Source organism: Gouania willdenowi, chromosome 6 (assembly GCF_900634775.1).
Source record: "Gouania willdenowi chromosome 6, fGouWil2.1, whole genome shotgun sequence".
NCBI lineage: Eukaryota > Metazoa > Chordata > Actinopteri > Blenniiformes > Gobiesocidae > Gouania > Gouania willdenowi.
In genome coordinates, this window is record NC_041049.1 from 16274220 (window position 1) to 16295982 (window position 21763).

The window sequence follows — 21763 nt, forward strand, 5'->3', positions numbered from 1 at the left end:
GTGGCCTTGGTGTTTCGCATATTTTTTTTTTTTACAGTGCAATTTTGCATGCATTTTTTTTACAGCGTATGAACGCGCATTGTGTTCTGCGTCCTGATTGGCTAATGCTGGGTTCACCCACCAGCGACACGTCCATCTTGGTGAGTTTCACTTCCTGCTGAAGCGAGGAGCTGCACTCCTTTTTCTCCTTTCACAAACATAAACCACCAGTGGAAAAAAGCCGGTGTGATTAGCGGCTAATGCTATCCTAGCTCAGTGCTACAGAGAGAACTTTTACCTCCTCGCTGATTCTCCTCCACGCCAAATCCTTCCTAGTCCGGTCCTGGTTATAAAGGCCGTGTCATACATCTCCAGGTGGTCACACACAGCTTCTACTCCATGGTTGAATGGGTGAACAGACGGGTGTCCATGTTGTAGTGTTGTGGTGGTCTTGTCTCGGACTCTGAAGCATTTTGACTCGGTCTTGTCTCGGACTCGGGCTGCCTGGACTCGGGATTTTCCGTCAAGACCGTTGGAGACCAGCACTAATTCCTGCTATTTTTAAACTTTTTTATAATGTGATAACACGGAGAAGAACGGGATAAAACAATCCTTTATTCATTATTTAATCCACCCCGTATAATGTCCACAACCTTCCTTAAAGTGACTGAGTGACGTGTGTGACACACTCATAAGTGTGTGGCTACGGTGTCAGTTTGGACCGCGGAGCGCAAGGGAGATGTGAACTAATCACCGGTAAAAATCCCAGTAAAACTTCAGAAAACACTCACCAGTAATAAATATCATCTCCCTGGTAAAGACAGTAGCTCTAACAACTGGTAAAATTATAAACTGATGATATTACAGCCTGTGAAGGCTGGATAGGGGACGCACTTACTCTGCTTCTGGGTCCTAGTGCCAGCTGAGCGGTGAAGTCTGTTCTGTTTACCGTGTGTACTGAGGTCCGTGTGTGTTTATTAAGTCCGTGTGTGTTTAATAAGTCCGTGTGTGTCCGTGTGAAAGTCTGCATGTTTATGCATCTGTCCATCCACTATTTTCATTATATCCATGTCTTTTAAGGCTTTATTACATAATGTCGGCTGTAGTCCGGGCCGCCGCCATCTTGGTTTATGTCGTCACCAGCGCGTCATCGCCGCAGAGTTGCACTAGCCCAAAATGACTCAAATAACTGTAAAGAGGTCTTATATTAATCTATTTTCTTTTTAAAGTGGTGTTTTTTTTGTGTCCTTAGACTTCAGTTACATTTATGTATATAATATGTTCCCCACAATATAAACAGGTCCCCAAATTTAATTATTTTTTATAGTTTCTGTTTTCACTGTATCCAGAATAATAATAATAATTCTCAACAAGAACTATTGATTAATTTGTTACATGACTTTTCCAGGGTTTGAGTTTGTTTTATTTAGTTTCACATCTACCTGTAGCTCTTTGTTTTTTACACTGCTGACAACTTGTTTGTAGTTTTATTTCAGAAAGTTTCACTTTTACAGTTACAGTTGGAAACCTTTGTTAATTGAATATCCTAATTACATTACAGCAACCAAATTAAACTATATCAACTCAGTGAATTAATAAAAATGGCCTGTGTAAAGGCTTTTTCAAACTAAAAAATTATCTTGTGAACTCTGTGACCTGTTAAACCTGAACAACTGAAAGAATCAGAATCAAGAATCATTATTTCTTGGCAGAAATGCTTTTAAACACTTGCTGTACATTCAGCTGACATAAAAATCTTGTTTTCAAATATGTAGAATAATTGTGAATTTATCAGTTGCAGTAGTAGTTTTAATATTTTAGTTAATTTTTTGCAGGCACCTTTTTTCTCCGTCAAATGTATTTAAAATAAACTAAAATTAAAGAGAGAATGTTATTTAACTGTTGAACCTTGCCATAATTGTATTCATTTATATATTTTTTAAATTGAAAAAAAAATGTTTATGGTCTTGGTCTTGGTCTCGGTTTGTCTCGGTCTTGGTCTTGACTCGGTCTCGGCTCCCGAAAGTCTTGGTCTTGTCTTGGTCTCGATGCATTCTGGTCTCGGGCAAGTCTTGGTCTCGGATAGTGTGGTCTTGAACACAACACTACCATGTTGACATGACATCATCGTCAGCAAGGACTGAATGCATTCGGCATCAATGTCTGATCGCTAGCAGTGACTCTGAAGTGCTGTATGTTTGAAAACAGGTTTATGTTTTAAAATCTACGAAGGTTTGAACTTTGAGTGTTTAAACAAGAGAGAAATGTTCATTCCTGTCTGAGAAATGTGTATAAAATGTGTGGTGAGGGGTTTTATAGCCTTAAAACATGTATAATAATAGTAAAAAAAATAAAGCTGACTACTTCGCGGATTTCGCCTATTGCGGGTTATTTTTTTAAATGTAACCCCCGTGATAAACGAGGGACTACTGTACATCTTTTGATTTCCAGGTTAGTTATAAATCAGCGTGATGTAGATAGTGAAGTAGTTATTCTTTTGCAAGGCCAAACACATGGACTTGATTGAGAGAATTGACCCACACACTTGTGAAAAACATGCAACCTTCACATTGAAATAATTGGACCATCAGGGATTAACTCAACACTCTCTAGCTTAAAGGAATCATAGATATTAGAAAACATGATCTGAGCCCAACACTCACTCAGTGTCAATCGTTGTAAAAAATCATGTTAAGTAATAATTTTGACTGTTGAATGCTAGACATGTTATTGATTGGACTTGGAATGTCATGGCTTCAAGCCTTATTGAGGATTATTTCTTTAGGTCTTGTTTTAATTCCTGATTTTTACATTGTTTGGTTTAATTCCAGTGTCTGTGAATGGGTTATAGCCAGTGTTGTGCTAGTTATTGAAAAAACGTAACTAGTTACTGTTACTCGTTATTTCATTCACAAAGTAACTCAGTTACTATTTTGATTACTAACACCAAAAACTAATGCTTTACTACCAAAAGTAACTATTAAGTTGCTGAGAATTAAAGAATGTATTATTTTTTCGGTCATTTGTGTCTTTACAGCTTTATATCAGTGCTGTATCAGAAAATAATCCACTGTTGATCAACTCTGTGGTAAAGGAATAGTGGTCGAGGAAGCTGGCTTGTAATCCAGTGGTTTGAATCCAGCCTACCCCAACTGCTCCTATATTAACATTGCTTTGGATAAAAGCCTCTGCAGGGCTCCAGACTAACTTTTCCAGTGGTGGCACTGGTGTTTTCAGGTTTCAGTGTCAATATGAAGTTTTTCTGCAACAAGCAGGGGTCTGCAACCTTTGCACTCAAAGGAACCATTTTGCCTCATCTCACCTGGATTAAAGTCCTCCCGGAGCCAAAAAAATACCTTCTCAATGAAAACAATACAGTGAATTAAATTATATACTGTTGAATTTATATAGAATAATGTTTGGTTTGATTTGATTTATATCGATCATGTAAATGGCAACTTAAAAACAGTTTAAAATAAAATAAATAAAATTGACATCAAGAAATAAAACAGTAACTTGCATCTTCAAATTCTTATGCATCTTAGTTTACATGAACACAACGTTATTTAAGAAAATATATATATCTTTTTTAATATGTTTGAAAGGCTACAAAAAATAACTTGAATTTGATAACACGTGATCATGTGGTCAACACATGATAATTGCTCATTTCTTGCCACACATAAAGCATGCATATTTAACCGGCACATTGGTGGTTAAAATAACGGGGGATTTAAAACTTAAGGTTAGCCACAGGTGCAAGAAAAGTTGATGGTCTGTAGATGTTGCAGGAGGTGAAGTAGGAAGGTGCTGAGTCATTGCCCAACGTCATTTTAGGTATAAAAAATTGTTATATCTTGACTTTATTCGTCATTAATCATTAATAGCTTCTGTAAAAGTGCAGTGTAGAGCCTTGCTCTGCTAAATGAAATTGTATTGTGTCCAACCCTACAGTTTCTAATCATTTGCATTCACAGCACTTTACAAACACAAATTTGACTGAAACACTAAGTATTTTTTCAATGACAATTTATTTAAAAAATAGATATGGAAAAAAAAAATCACAGTATTTTTCTGAGCTATGCAATGCAATGCATAGGACATGGTATCAGGCTAATGAGCTGCCTGAAAGCAGGTGACTCCACAGTATCGACAGGTTGCGTATTTTCAACAATTTTTTGGTGCAGAGGCTTTGCCTCACGTTGAGTGCTTCCACCAACGCAGGGTTAGCTTAGAGCTTCACGGATGCATGTATCTATTGGATGCAGATTGGTGTTGCTGTTTGTCACAGTTTGTGTGCTGCTGCCTTTGATGTCACGACGGGTGTTTTCCTCTTTGTCCCGTCGACGCGCTGCCGTCCAGTCCCACCGGGATGAAGGACGAGGGTTACAAGAACAGCTACCTTCAACAAATGAGTGCGTCTTCACTGCCTTGCACTTTTGAAACTCTGAGGAGCCACTCATCGTCGACACATCGACGTGCATATTTTGCGTCGACATATTTTTTGCGTTGACTTCAACAATGACGGCGATGCGTTGTCCCTGCCCTAGTGCATTAAGCATGAACATATCCCCCTTGCTTTCCCTCAAGTATTTTACAGGTGAAAACCTATCTGTCTGATTATCCTCACTTCTTAAAAAGTGATTGATTATTTCTCGAGTGGTTGCTGTACCATTGTAATATCAAATGGATCAAAAGGGACAAAAGGGTGATCAAATGCTCAAAAAGCTTTATACTTTAGGGATTGTTAGCTAAGAAACCTTTAGCCTGACTAGCTAAAGTCGCTTAGAGCATAATGACTGGCCGGCGAGAAGTTTTACATTTAGCATGGGTAATTAAATGACTGAATATCGGTTTGGAATCAATATGAGCTCAGTGGCATTAAGTATTTCTCCAAAGTCTGTAGGGGACAAAGTAATGTCAGAGTGAGAAAGAAGGTGAGGAAAGGGAATGTGTGGGGAGAGATTTGAGGGCAGAGGGGGAAAGCTAAATTCTTATAATGACAAATGGGATTGGTAATTGGAATCCAGGCGAGGCACTATGACTGCTGATGCCATTACAGGACACAGCGGCTCTCAATCTGGGTCACGCATCGACTTAACCTTACATTGGGTATTAGCAAAGCTTCCCTTGCTGTGTAATTATGCCTGGAATAAATAGGGCATTTGGCTTGTGGCACATCAGTCTGTGGCTGGTAGAACAGACGGTGTGGAATTTGTTCTTTGTTCATTTCTAATACCTACTTTCAACCTCTATTAACACTAATTTTTCATTTCTTCCTCTGAGCCCTCACATACCCTTTGGTTTCTATGCCATCATTGTTTTTGCCCTTTGTTTCATATTGCCATGCTTTATCTCATTCCCTCCTGTCCTTGAGCAGAAGGAGAAGGGTCATTTAAGCCATTTAGAAAACTACCATTAAGAAAAGCGTTGTTAAACATTGCACTGACTGTAATACTGAAAAGAAATGTGATAAATTGATAAATAATCCTGTAGATGCTGACCTATTTCACCTATTGACACAGACTGATAATTGATCTCTAAAGGACTCACTTCCAGGCTAGAGAAGTCAATCCTGAGTCTACCAGGACCAAACAGGATTCATTAAAACACTCCACAAACAACGGCAGAAGACTCTTGAATTAATATGGAACAGAGATCTACAACAAGAAATATGTCATTTAATGCTGGAAAGGCATTTGACAGGCATTTGTCCTTCCTCAGTGCTGTCCTTGGTCAATTTGGATTTGTAGATTATTTTATCCTCGGTTTTCACTTTGGGCAATAACTTGTTGTGGCAAATCCTGTAACCCAACACAATAGTTGTTCCGGTCATTCTGATGGCTGATGTCCACATATATTCGTAAACTTTTGCCACCTTGTGTTAACCATCATGAGCCACTGAAGCTAGCCGTAGATGGTGGCTCCACTAAAGCAACAGGAGTCACCAAAGCTCGAAAACGAGAGCTTTGGTCACAAAACAAAAAAGAGCCTTTTCAGATTTCAATGGTTGATTACCTCCTGCATGGTAGTTTTTTCCCATTGTGAATGTGTTTGATCTTGTTACCCACTTTGGGATGGGGTCAGTGGTAACTAAAGTGCTGCATAAATTACCTTACCATTGAAATTAATAATATAAAGTTTGTGCAAAAACTGCTACTGCAAACCCAAGCAAATTTTTGTAACTTGACCATGTCAATAAGACTGGTTTCTGGTAAATGTTTTTTTTCACATGTTGACATTTGCTTTTAATTTAATTTTACTCTGATTCTCTTTTGCCTACCCTTTAGAGCTCTTTAAGTGCACTTCTATTACTTATTATTATTAAGAGTCATCAAAGGAGAGAGACGTTTGTCGGTATATGTTTTCTATTCTCCTGCACATCACAATGAGAGCAGACACTGGTTCCTTCGCCTTCATTAGAATGACTTCTGTACAACTTGGCTTTCATTAAAAACAACAGGGGCTCCAGACTCTTCTTCTGTCGTCTTTGTTTTTTAATCTTTACTAATTAATTAAAAACTGCGCTGAATACAATATTAGTATAGTAGTGGGCGGACTTTGTCTAAAGCCTACAGGAATTAAGTACTGCTAGTTGATTAGCATATACATGGAACATAATAAAATATTTTTGAGTGGCTTGGTGAGTATATATTCATTGAAATGTGTTGGCACATCTGTTTACACTAGTAGGTCAAAAACTAACTACCAGTACTTGTTTAAAATACTAGTCAGTGTAAATATATTGTTTTTTTTATTGTTACACTGACTGATGGTGGCTCCAGGTACTCTGGAGTATCTGTATCTATCTCCCCACAGCTGTTTCACAGGTTATTTTGCCTGAGAGTTGTGGTAGAGCAGTGTGACAAAATCTTATCTCCATTGTTATACTGCCACATTGCACCTGTGCTGACAAGCCAAAATGCTTTAGGAAGAACCTAACAAAGGCATTAAAGCGTAAGCAGGTCCCAAAGAACAATAAGAGATTCAAAATACGGTATCTTTATTCTGCAGGTAAGGGCAATGAACAAGTGATGACTTGCCCCCTTTTGGAATTGAATAGACCCTTGGATGTGGAAATAATTAAGTTGATTATCGTCTACCTCAGAATTTGACTCATATACATAAATATCACATTTTTTTTTTTTGTAATTCTTTATATTTCCCCCTAATATTTCATGAAAAAAGTGTTAAGAATATTCAAATTTTTATATGTAAGAAATCTGCCACTCTGCTGAATAAAACAATAAAACTCATTCTTAATTTTTGTAATATTTGCAATAAAAATGTATTTCCAGAGTATTGAGTGTACTGCTGTACTGCTTTCCAAGTAATTACCATTATTTTTGGAAAAATCCATGGATAAGGTGCTAACTCACATAGGCCACACTTTATTGGTTGATGAGGATGTTCTTCCAACGACTCAGCCAATCAGAAAGTTCAGGAACACTGGCTGATATACTCCAGTTCAGATTAATGGAGATTAACAGTAGCCTGTTTTCCATTGAGTGTTTTTGACAACTATTGTCAAATTAAAATGAAAAAGAATACTGAATGAGCCAAACCACCACTATCTATATTTATTTTTTTTTATCTCTATCTTGTTTTTTGTGCAATGCCTTACTTAAATATTAATAATTTGTATTTTGAACCTGTTACTAAGATGTATATTTCAAATTGGCTTTTATTTACTTGTTTGTGTTCTTTTATGTGTATGTCAAGCCCTTTTATCAAAATTAAATTAAATTAAATTCAGTTCAATGCCAAAATAGTTATTTTGTTCATGTTTTCTTCTTATGTAAAGTCTTTGTGGGCATGGAGTACCATTCCATTCCATCTTTTTGTCCTTAACAGGGCTCTGTGCTCTTCTTTTTGCCAGAAGCATCATTTCTGTACGAGTCAGAACACACAGAACTTGTTGTCGGAACTCTGAGTGCTCGTCTCAGGCTGACAACAGGCAGTCCCTCTAACATTACCGTAGTTGGCTGTGACTGATGTCTCTGAGGCAGGCGGAGCCACGGGAGGCAAATTCTTCAGTCTTGCCTGGTCTGTTTTGATTTGTTCCGGATGTACGACTGTCTGACGTTTTATCTGTTGAAATGTGCTGTTGTTTTTGTGCACAGTATTATCTGCAGTTGTTTGCAATCAGCAAGCTTTTTAATGTTCCCTTCTGAAATGTTCTCCATCTTTTACAAATGTAGTTTTATATATATCCTAGCCTGGTGAAGCCACACCCACTTCCTTACTTTTTGTAAGAAAGTGGTTCTGGTAATACTGCCGTCACTTCCTCAATCCAGAGTCAATAAGAGCCGAAAATGAAGTCTTTACTGTACTACACACTGTTTTCCATTTAGGGAAAAATAATTATGCTTGTCGCGCTATTGTCGTAAAATCCACTTATTGTTTGATTGGTTACTCTGCACGTGTCTGTCCTGCCTTCCAGACTAATTGCCTGTATGAATAATACAAAGAGATTAGGATGGATTCCAGGCTACATATATCCTACTGAAGTAGTTAAAGTACTATTACTTGATTGAAATTGTACTCAGGTACAAGTGAGTCCCACATAAAATACTCAAGTACAAGTAAAAAGTAGCTCAATTAAATAGTACTCAAACTAAAACTTACTTTCACAACCATGTTTATTGTTGGTAATAAATGTTGCCACATACAGTAAATATCTCATGTATAAACTTGCACAATTGGAACTTGATTTATTTTCCACAAAGGCATCTGTATGAAATAAAAGGTTTGTCAAATGTAAAATAACACCAATAAATTAAATTAAAAAAAAAAAAAAAGTTACTGAATGATCTGGAGGGTTACCAGTTTACAAAGAGTTTAAATAGAGGGAAATTGAATGACTGATGACTAGAAATAACCTAAAAAGGTTGGAAATACTCAAGTTCCTCTTAATTTATGCAATTGTTTTCTTTTTAAATGACTACTTCTGAAACAATTTCATAGGAAATCCTAATGTTTCTATTGCCACTAACTATACTTTTAACTAATAGTAACACGTTTTTACAATTTATCAATCATGAACATTTTTCTAAAACTCTCCTTTTTGTTTTTTTAAAGGTAGTGGCTATCCGTATGGTTGCCGTATCAATATATAACATTCTATCCGTAAGCATCACCCCTCATTGGCCAGTTTAGGTCACGTGTAGGTCAGTCATTGGCCAGTTTAGGTCATGTGACTAAGACTAAACCTAACCGTAAACCTAAAAATTGTTGCGTAGTAGGGTTGTAACTTAACCCAAACCCTAAGACGCTACGTAAGTGTACTTCGGTAAATGCACAAATAGCATAGGTTGTTCGTACAGCAACCGTACAAATAGACACTTTGTTTTTTAAAAAAATCATAATCTAAAAACCAAATCTTTAACAAAAGCCTGTCTTTGATAAACATTTAAAGATGGTTTATTGAATACAAACACTATTTCTATATTTATCTTCGTGAGTTTGAACCCTCACAAATAAATCAGATTTTAGAAGGAAATCATTGGTGACTACTGCTCCTAAAACGGGCCTGAGGGTGCCTTTAGTGGTCTGTGCGGGCTACCTGGTGCCCACGGGCACCTTGTTGGGTACCCATGCTCTAAGTATAGCTAAATTTATTAAATTTATTTCACAATGTCCGTGATCATTTTAAGACAAAAAAAAAATAATTTACTCTATAACGGTCAGGTGTAGTAATTAATTACTTTACTTTTTTTAAAACATACTTAAATACAAGTAAAATTACTGATTTAGAAATATACTCAATAAAGTACAAATACCCATAAAAGCAGCTCACTTACAGTAACATAAGTACTGTAATCTGTTTTACTGCCACATTCTCAGGTATCATCTGTTTAGTTGATGGTAGAAGGTGAAAGCCGGTGTTTCTTGCAGCTGATATTTGTCTGTCAAATCCTTGGATATTATTCAGTTTTTTTTCCCATCATCACACAGACTGGTTTCTTCAAACCAGTAGAAGACTACATCACACAACTTTCATCAATAATGTGTACAGTGACAGTCTGCCAATAAAAAAAAAAAAAAATTGACATCAAGGGTTAGAGTAACAATGGCATGTGCTGGAGACCCTTTTCCAACAGTTGCCAAGGCGACGTTATGACCCATTATCCATCATTGGAAGGAACAAAACCAGCTCTGCTATTTATTCTGCTGTTTTCTCAGAAATGGAGGTGACGGATAGTGTGATCGCACAGAGAGTACATTATTGATCAACACAAGACCCAATGTTTGTTCTCAGATGGCAATCCCACAGACTTACCACTTAGCAGAGCAGTGGGCTATCTTGTTCCACTTTGGTTTATGGGGCCTGTCACAAAGATGTGGAGGATGCATGTAGTACAGAGAGAAACCAAGTATGGAGATATGGCAGGAAGGAGTCAGAGGTGACATGCTGTGAGCTCACAGTAATGGGGGCTAACAGCCCTGAATGGAGGCGAGGAAAAAAATAAATTATTTTTCCTTGTTTGTTTTTCTTGTTACTGTGCATATTAAAGTATTCCTGGAAAACAACATTTCAATGAAATTCAGACCATCGATGGTGCCCATGTAACACTACTTGGAAAAATGATGTGACAGTTGTTTCATAAAAAGTAGGTTTGATTACAGAATTATGAAAAGGCTTTAATGAGTTTAATTGTACACAAATTAACCTATATTATATAATGATATATATTTTTTCCAGTTAAAAGCCCTTTCGTCAAAATTAGCTTAACATTCATTATTTCAAAAGTTGTTTTTTAATAATATTTAAATATTTCTTGAACTGTTATTTTGGAAAATAAAAGTAGCCATAGTAAATATTTTTTTCTCTGCTACAAATGTCCATGACTAAACTAAATATGTGTTAAATACCCTTTTTTTTTAATTCATTTTAAATGCAGATCAGTTTTGATATTGGTCAGAATTTTTTTTCTATTAGCGTATACACAAGTGTTTATTTTTTATTACAACAATACAGTAATTTTATTTCAATTACTCTAAAGCATAACTATCAAACAAAATTTTATTGTGGTTAAAAAGCCCTTTTTTTAAAAAAAAAATAAAATAAAAACATTGCAATCTGCTCTCAAACACTCACAAAAAATGGCATTATTAACATAACTTTCAAAAGCTGCTGTAAATTTCACAACAGCACTTTGTTTATCTTGCTTTTGCCTCTGTGAATAACTCAATGTGCATGATAATGACTAGAAAGTTGTCAAAAGCAGGTAACTTGTCATTGTTATTGTGGATCAAAACCCGCTACAATAAATAAACTGCAAATACCTGTAGTTATTAACAGAGTAAGATCACTGTTTTGTTCCCGACATGTGGTGTGAAGATGGACATTAGTTTGCGATGCTTGCTTCCAACCTAATCCCAACTGGTGGCAGATAACCCAAGATGTCATCACTGAAGTCACATCACCATCATAACGTACAAACATCTGAGCTGAGTCAGAGCGTCAGATTTTCTTTAAAATAATTTGTCTGATGTCCCACAACAACAGTGGCACCATTCAGAACCACATGTCTGCGATAAAACAGTGATTGAAAGTAGGGGTGGGGGAAAAAAATCGATTCACATAAAAATTGCGATTCTAATCTCCACAATTCTGAATCGATTTACAAACTTAAAATTTTTTATTTTTTTTTCCAAGAAAAACTCTGATTCAGTAGATCCGCTTAGAGTCTTTACTCAGGAAACACTGTAAACTGAACATACAAATACATATTAGTGTTCTCATTAATAGAATAGCACTATACAAAAAGTCTGCTAGCTTCATGCTAATGTCTATTGGAAAACCCATGTATCTGCTCACGCTAACATTTACCGCGATCGGCAGTGATTTATATAACACACTGTTTATGCTTAACTTTCACAAACACAGTATTAGGAGTGTTATCAAACAGTACACTTAAAGATACTCACAAGCATACGTATGTTATTTCAAGCCAAAAATACAATAACTTAGTAGAGACCAGTAGGCCATGGGCTTTCTATATGGCGACTTCTGACTATTACAGCAACAGTGTTTGGCCAAAACACACACTCACCCAGACCTTTACAGTCTAACACGATCCCCACAGGAAACAACAGCGACCCTAACTTACAATGTATTACATAGACAACACGGAGTGTGTGTGTTTTTATTTGTTTAGCATGAATAAATGTTCCCGTTTGTCTTAAGTTTGCCTTTGTGTGATTACATCATTGGAATCAGTTTATTTGAAATGATCTTTTACAAACTGTATTGTTTTGATGTCATAATTCACCTTAACACACTATGCATTGTATACATTTTTGAATCGAGAATCGTTTGAATTGAGAATCGTTTGAATCAAGAATTGGTTAAAACAAGAATCGATTTTGAATTGAATCGTGAGACACCCAAAGATTCACATCCCTATTTAAAAGCATGTTAATGCCAAAAACTTCCGGAAATAATATGCAATATTCACTACGCTTACAAACTAATTACAGCCGTTAAGCTTGTATCACTGAACACGGTAATGCAGGTTTTATTTGTTACTTCTATTAAATTTAAAATTAGTTGTTTTTATAATTTGAAAAATTAATTTAAAATTAATTTTTAATTGAGGTCTGTCATGTTATCAAAGCCTTACAAGAATCACTTTTAATGCCTTGATGCTGAAATATGCTGCATAATGTTGCCTTGCTTTATTGGGCCAATAAAAAATGCCATTCAGAATAATCAGAGCCTTAATCACAAAAACATTATTGCCTTTAATGTAAATTCTCTGAATTTTCAACTGAGAAACCGCAGAGTTTAGAGTTGCCTTGAACGCAGCGTCAGTGTCACAGCACAGCACTGAAACGGAGATAATGCAAACTAGTTTTTTTTTTAAAAATATATTAACTATTAATAACTAGCCCATCCAGTTTTTTAGGAGCCCACCCACAATCAAAATGCTGGTGCCGCTACTGGTGCCACCAATCCCGGACAAGTCCCCACTTGCCACCATCACCTGGCTAGATTAATCCTTCACACTAAAGATATCAACAAAGCATGATGTGCGTTAGTCAGCATTATAAGCAGTGTGTGATGGGGGAAGAATAACTTCTGTTTATCCGTGTACTTTGTGAAAAGATTGTAAAGGCGTCTGCTATCCTCACCCCAACGGTAAAGGCTACAATCAGCCCCTTGCTCCCATATGAGCATAACAAAAATGGCCTTCCCCTGTTAGGGGAGATATATGAGATATAAGATACAAAGCCAAGGCTCTTAATAAAAATCATCCATTTTTGTCAAAGGTGGCCAGGGGACAGCTTTTCTCTCCATTTCTTCATCTTATCCTTCTTTTATCTTTTCTCTTTCTATAGTTCCTTCTTTCTTTCTGAGTAATGGTGAACATCAAACATGGATTGTAAAAAAAAAAAACTTGCCTTGACTGTCACTGATATCCCCTATATCACTGTGTCTCTTTCAGAAAGCTGACCTCTCCGCTGTACATTTTGGGGCTATCAAGTTGCAGTAAAAGTCACACTTATCACAAGGTAAGGGATGACTTCCAGACTGCCATTTATTTCTTGATTTCACCGCGATCGTAGGTGTGATCGAGTTCACCTCCTCTCCTTACTTCCTTAATAGCATTCCAGCCCATTGTGGAGGGGGAGAGATTAACTGACAGTCCAAGAATGGGCCATGCTTTCTTTAAACTAGATTATTGCTATTTCCTCACATTCTGGGAAAGGATTTAAAGCCTTTACGCTGCTATATGAAGAAAAATGTTACGAAAGCAGTGGTGCTGCCGCCACATTTCCAATATTGCACGACTGTACTTTATGTCTTGTGAATCATTTCTTGTAAATGTTGAGTAGTCCACGCAGAGGATACTAAAGGCTCAATAAGATAAGACAATCCATAAACACATCAATCATTCTGCTGTTGCGGAGGTTGCTGCTATACTCTCTGTAGGTGGGATTGTCATGCCTGGGGAAGATGGTGCAACTCGTCACCAGGAGAGCATGAAACACGATTCCAAGCACATCAGCAAACATGCAAACCATAACCTTTATTTTAACACAGCTACTTGTCACAAGAAGACAGTTGGTGTCTTGAAACCATTTACGCACAAGTGTCAGCATCACTTAAACCAACCACCACCGCTGCAATGTATTTGATCTGTTATTTGACTTATTTGGCAGGAAAGATGTGCATTAACTTTGCATTTCTGGAACTGGACCAGTTACCCAAAAAGGCTCATTTTCATCCACAGTCTCATAATACACACCAGCGTGCGCACACAAACAGTTAACACAAGTAGTAGACTCTGATACACACAGTAGACTAATAAAAAACAAGGTAAGTCACAATTAAAACGTTTAAAATACCATTTGTTGGGAAAGACATTTTTCTTAAAATAATAAGACAGATGACAGAGGCAGGAAAAGGACGTTCATTTAGGTTTTCAGATGCTTTTGGAACTGGTTAAATGAAGTCATGGCTTAGTGGACTAATGAACACACGTCAGCAAAGTATTATATTTTTTGATAAACACAAATTATTAACAGATTTTCAAGATTGTTTTAGAGAAAGAAGATTGACTTCAATTTTTTTGATAGAGATGATGGATAAGCTCACCAGTGCTGTTGATGAAAATAAGTTTGCAGTTGGTGTTTTCCTAAACTTAAAGAAGGCATTTGACATTAATGACCATGATATTATGTTGGAGAAAATGGAAAGATTTGGAGTAAGAGAAGTCGGCCTGGAATGGCTAAAGAGCATTATTAGGATCAGAAGCCAATATGTACAGGTGGGTGAAGCAAAGTCCAGGGCAGCAGACTTTACATGTGGCGTGCAACAGGGTTCGATGGTTGGATCAAAATTATTTATAATGAATATAAACAATATTTGCAAAGCGTCACATCTGTTAGATTGCGCAATTTTTGCCGATGACACCAATATATTTGGTTCTGATGACTGTTCAGAAAGGTTAGCAGAAAAGGTGACAGTCGGGGTAATTAAGCTGAAACTTTGGTTTGATGCTAAATCTTATCCTAACGAGTATATGAAAATAACTTTCTAGGTGTGTTAATAGACCACATATTGAACTGGAAACCTCAAGTGAACAAAGTAAGATCTAAAATCTGAAGATGTATTGGGCTGTTGCTAATCTATTCTCGTGGAACAACACAAAATTCAAACATAGGCAGTGATTATATTGTTGCAGTTTATCCAATGTTTTTTGTTTTATGAAAAAAAAAAACCCATATATATGTAGTTGTTTGTGGACATTGGTCGACAAGTTAATAAAAAAAATTATAGTTAATTTATTTTACCAAATCAACTCAAAAACTTAAACCTAATATTCATAAGCCTAGTTTCAACCAACATTGACCTAACCAGGTACTGACATGCAGCATGGACTTTGTTAGTTATATGTACTGTACATATGTTACTGTATTGTCTGTATACTTACTATTGGAGCACACTTAAAGGAGACCATTAATGTTAAGAGCAAAGAATAATAGTCAAAGATTCAATCTTTGAGGAACACCTGTGGACAGGTGAAGAGATGTGATAATCATTTATTGCGATGATTTGCTATTGATCTAATAACTAAGTATCAATCATTGTATGGCAGCAGATGAAAATTTTAATTTACTTCATTTGGCGAGTAATATTCTATGATATACACTGTCAAAAGCCTTCTTAAGATCAAGAACTGTAGCTCCTACCACGCAATGTGTCTGCAGTGACCCAGAACAAAGACAATAATGAATCCTCAGTACTAATGCATAATGTATTTTTAGGCCGGGCTACCAGACTCAAAACGCCACTCACTTTGTTGTTGTTCTTCTTCTTCTCTGGTCTTGTTGTGTACACTAGTTAAAATCACTACTCCTGTTATTTGTGAATGGATAAGGCTGAAATTTGGTAGGTATATTCTATGGATGTGTACGCATTGACGCTCGGAGCCCGATTTTTACATTTATATTGTTTCAAAGGTAATTCAAAGTAGATTACAATTATTGAATCATACCGAATCATTGATACATACCAATATATGAACAGGTCCCATTACTCCATATGTGCCACGGGGCCCCCATTTTTTTACCTGGTGGAACCGAGTCATTTGACTGAATTCTTGGGAAGGTGGACGTGCTATTCGGGCCCGGCCGTAGTTCATCCGAACTCGTTTACATACTTGTCGAACGGTTCACATCACACAAAGTAAATCAAAACACCAAGGGTGTAGAACCTTGTAATATTCAAGTCCTTTTTGAGAAATTGACACACCATCATTTCAATATTCAATCCGCCGTCTCTTATTTATATTATTGATAATCACTTCAGCTCAAAAACTCACAATATGTCTGTGTAGTCATACTGATGACATAAAGAAAACTGATTAGCGTATTTTGATACTTTAATGTATACATTATGTACAAATACAGGAAGTTATAATTTTGTCCCCATTAAAACAAGAAAAAAATACATGTTAGCGTTTTGTCACAATTTTGATCTGAGCTTCTTGTGAGCAGTGTTTTTACCATTTGTCTGTCACATGGGATCTCATCACTGAAACAAAATGTCCAAATCAATCCCACATGCACTCATTTCATGTGTGAAAGATGTTCTTCTGCATGACTGATAGCTTTCTAGTTTTCCCAGCGTACATTCAGATCCACAGAGAATTCCACCAGCAGGTTGTGTGCACAGAAAGTCAATGTTCCTCCCCTGCTTAGAGCAATCAGTTTGGACTCAGTTTGTTGCATCACACGCTTTGGAGTTTTCATTTTTTTGACGCTCAGTTATCCTCCGTTTGTCAGTAATCCCCCATCATTCTATGTGCTTCTAGCTAGTGCTGTGCGTTATGGAGATAATTATATATCACAATATTAGGGGTGGGGGGAAAAATCGATTCACATAAGAAACTTCAAAAAACGTTTCAGTAGATCGCTTAATCTTTACTCAGGAAACACTGTAAACCGAACATACAAATACATATTAGTGTTCTCATAAATAGAAAATACTACGATACAAAAAGTCCGCTAGCTTCATGCTAACGTCTATGGGAAAACCCATGTATATGCTCATGCCAACATTTACCGCGATCGGTGGTGATTTATATATAAATATGCAACACACCGTTTATGCTTAACTTTCACAAACACAATATTAGGAGTGTCATCAAACAGTCCACTTAAACACACTCACAAGCATATGTTTTTTCAAACCGAAAATACAAGAACTTAGTAGAGATCAGTTCTGACTACCAAAACACACAAGCTCACCCAGACCTTTACAGTCTACGACACAATCCCAACAGGAAACAGCAGAGACCCCAACTTACAATGTATTACATAGACAGCATGAATAAATGTTACTTTTTGTCTTAATTTTGTCTTTCTGTGATTACATAATTGAATCAATTTATTTAAAATGATCTTATACAAACTGTATTGCTTTGATGCCATCATTTTCCTTAACACACTATGCATTGTATCGATTTTTAAATCAAGAATTGCTTGAATCGAATAGGAACAGAAGAGGCCTTTTATATTTAAAGGTAGCTTGTTCCATAGCCTTGGAGCTGCCACTGAGAAGGCCTGATCCCCTCTGAACTTCCGTTCTGTCCTCGGCACGGCCAAGAGCATCTGAGCGTAGAGCCCGAGACGAAGTGTACGTCTAAAGAAATTCAGACAGGTAGGATTTACTGAGGCCATTTAGACATTTGTAAGTCAATAAAATATTTTTAAAAGCAACCCTTTGGCGTACAGGGAGCCAGTGAAGGGAGGAGAGAACAGGTGTTATATGCTCCTGCCTTCTCTTACCAGTCAAAAACTGGGCAGCAGTGTTTTGTACCAGCTGGAGGCGAGCGAGGGCAGCCTGGCTGAGCCCAACATAGAGAGAGTTATAATAGTCTAGTCGTGTTGCGATAAAAGCATGGATAACAGTCTCCAGTTCTTTCTTACCTAAAAAAGGTTTAAGCTTAGTGATATGCCGCAACTTTTTAAAAACAAGAGTTGACCTGCTTAATAAAAGTAAGTCCAGAGTTCACGATGACTTTGGTGTTGCTGGGACCAAACAAAACAGCTTCAAATTTAGATTAATTAAAACTCAAAAAATTAAAAGACATCCATGTCTTAACCTCATTTAAACAGTTGAAAAGGCACAGGATAGAGCAGGAATCATTGGGTATCAGGGGCATGTAAATCTGACAATCATCAGCATAACAACGCATTTCTCAAACCTTTGCTCCTGAACTTATTTGCTTGAAATACAAGAAGGAACACAAGCATCCCCCTGACCCCTTTTGAAAACCTGTTAGATTACATATCCAAATAACAGCCTTTGTTCTCTTTCAGACTACCCTACTGTCTCCCCGTCTGACCACTTCCTGACTCCCAAATTGCACAAAATCTAATCGCTGCCATGGTTGCAGTGTGAAATGAGAGGCAGCAGACACTCAGTAATATGATCTGTCACAGTCTGTTGGAGAGGAGAAGGATGAAGTTTACCTTGAAACGAATAAGCCTTTGCTGTTTATACACTGTTTAAATAAGGATGCATACTATATTATGTATCCCCAGCCACGTTTTTCAAAGAAAACCCTTTTTCTTTTCTTGTTTTCTTCGCCCAGCACTCTAACTCCGGCTTTCGCTATCGGCCATTGTCTTTCAAGCTAGTCTGTCCCCATCTTCATCTGTTATCTTAATAAAGACAATTTAAAGTGGATTGTTCATTCAAACATGGAATGGCAGTAACTTACAATCCATGAATAGTGAACCAACAAAAATGGAGATGGCTTTAGTGCAGATGCTGTTGGTTTGAGTGAGATCAGTGGCCTATTATGATTTATTTACTAACTACAATCAGGTCATATTGGATTAAATTGAAATGTGTTGAAACTTTTTTTTTTCTTTTACAAAATTGATAATTTGATATTAAATGGCAATCATGTCTCATGATGGTATATGTTCCACTAGTAAAACCAACCCAGAGATAAAGTCTAAATGCAAGCAAGGTAGATAATATAAAAAAATATTGTATCAGGTATGGCGCAGTATGTTGATGATAATACAATAATTCTCAGCTGAATTTAATGCTTGTAGTGTTTTCCTATTTATTCCAAATCACACTTCACAGCCCACAGGAAAGAATTCACACTTTAAAAAACAGTGTTATTTTTTTTTTTTTAGAAATATTGTACCTTCTGCTACAGACCATGATTGTATGTATATCTGCTTATTTGTATGAATTTGAAATCCTTAGCTAAACAAGAGGTATTCCTTTTAATTTGCATGCCCAGGGTCGTGAGTCGATTCCCAGGTTAAGTAAAAGACCAATAGTTTTGGTATCAGTACTTATTCCATAGTATTTATGGTGAGGTAAAAATGTTTACAACTTGGGTAAATTGGTGTAAATACCAATAATCCTTGGTCATAATAATTTCCCTTCGTCTCCTTCCTATGCCAGTGTTTGGGTCAACTTTTCTATACCGCGCCGGAGCACCTTTCCTTTCTCTCATTGGCCGACACTGACACCACCCTCCCCCCAAGCATACTCAAATCCAGTTGCCTCCGACAAGCACATCATCACGTTGTCATACGACATACACATGGTCGCGGATTTTGCTGAAGACTTCAGACTGCTCAAATTTGTAAAAAAAAAAAAAAAAAAACACTCCATCTTCATCAGACCATCGCTACCTTTTCAACGCCACCATTGCTGTTGTTGTTTTTTGTGTTCATAACTGTGCAAGTGCGACTAGGAACGCCTCATACTGAAGCCACACACACTATCGAAACAACCTGGTCTTAAACGAACAAACCTGCTTAGGCAGGTTAAGATGTTTCCCAGTGTGAGTCATAGCAAAAGTACAAGTAGCACAATGCTAGGAGTTTACTCATTTACCATCTGTTCTCCAAGTCTAATTCAAAGTTTAGGTTTTTTTTAATTAAAAGTGGCACATACAGTATAAATACACTTTAAGACAGAGTAATATACAAGACGTGTTAGTCACCTGAATTGCCATGATGTGAATCCTCAAACAGCAGCCAGTTGTAACATTATTGATGAGCATCTACATCCAATATGTTGCTCCATTGATTTTCCATCATTCCCTTCCCTTGGACTACTTTAATGTGCCATAGCAGTGAGTTGTACACAGTCAATTTGCGCTTTCTATTAAATCCTGGTTATTAAAATCAGCCGCACAACATTTTATAATTAAGCATAAGCAAGAGGCAACTATGTCATTAGTATTCATGCCACGTGCTGTTTATTTCCTTAACTAATTTAAACAGGCTTGTTAAAGCTGTTGCTATGATAATTCCTGCACTGCACACACACATGTATGTGTTCACATTGTGACTGCTCAATGTCAGGTTTCTTTCATTTAAATAGATAACAACACCAAGGTGAACATTTGTAGTCACCTGATGATTATCCAGCATTCGATTGTAGATTTGATCATCAATCATTCAATGACATGGAAGTTATTTAAAGAAATGATTGGTGGATATATAATGTATTTGGTTTCACATGTTATTATTATTCTAATTATTGTCATCACTATAATTATAATTATACTGCTATTATCATAATTGTGCCACATGTACAAATCTGCAAGAGAATGAAACGACGGCTAGAAGAATTGCATTGCATGCTGCGAATATCTTTAACTCAAACACTTTCATACTATAATTCAACCAGTTCAAAGCAGAACCTCAATTCAAAAAACATAAAATATATCTATGGAGAAAATAACAAATTAAGGAGATGACCGTGCAGGATTTGTGTGCATGCACGTAAACTGCTTGTAGCCCCGGCTGCTGCGTTTGTGTAATTATGTTGTCAAAGCTTCACTTCTTTGAATTTAGAAATAGCTCTCTTCTACTTTTAGCTCTATTCGTCTGCTTGTTTTCTGACCTGGTTGATGATAAATGCGAGGCCCTGACGTGATATTTTTGACAGCTTAACTGTTATTATTATGACAAAAGTATTACTTGAATAACTTTTCTTTTCTTGCTTTTTTGTATAGTGAGTTGCCATTGTTTGTGTGTGATTATATCACAAGTATTACTAGTGCCTGTTAAGCTTGTTGGCAAATGTTTGTTTTTCATTGCTTCAAACTATATATAAATGCCACAAACGGATTCCACTGGGTTCTTTTTAGGGATATTTGCTTACTTTGATTTATCACTGAGGAGATACCTTGGTTTTCAATGTTTAACCGGTGTTTAACATCCTCTCTTTATGTGCACACCTCAGTAATATTCACACTATAGGTGTTTTTAGAGATCATAAATACACACAATATTTTTTAAAGACAATGTTTTACGTTGTAGCTGTTTTGTGCTAAAAATGTAACTGTTTTAGAAAGACCTTGTGTAATCTAATAGTCCAGAGATGGGCATCTTCTATCACAGCGGGGGCCACAAAAATGTGAATGTCTAATGGGAGGGCCATTTTATTCATTCATTCATTCATTCATTCATTCATTCATTCATTCATTCATTCATTCATTCATTCATTCATTCATTCAACATTCATGGCAGTATTTAGAAAAAATACCAATCTGAACATTAATAGAGGAAGGAACAAAGGGTTTGTTCTCTCCTTTGATCTATTTAATCTGATTTATTTCAGGATTATGAATATGTTTTGCCATTTTGTCCATTTCTTTTCTAATTTTGTGTGGTTTTGTTATGATGTTAGATTCATTTGTGTGTTTTTGTTGTAATTTTAGGAGTTTGTAGTCATTTAGAGCATTTCAATCGTTCAATAGTCTTAGGTTCATTGTAGGGT

General features: G+C 36.6%; 1 long non-coding RNA gene across 1 annotated transcript in view; it reads left to right on the top strand.

The window, feature by feature from the left end:
- The window catches only part of LOC114465371 (uncharacterized), a 248113-nt gene that overhangs the window by 109457 nt on the left and 116893 nt on the right, over positions 1-21763 (top strand). Inside the window, exon 3 of the long non-coding RNA XR_003674300.1 lies at positions 13434-13500. This is a non-coding gene — a long non-coding RNA (uncharacterized LOC114465371). The remainder of the gene's footprint in view (positions 1-13433; positions 13501-21763) is intronic.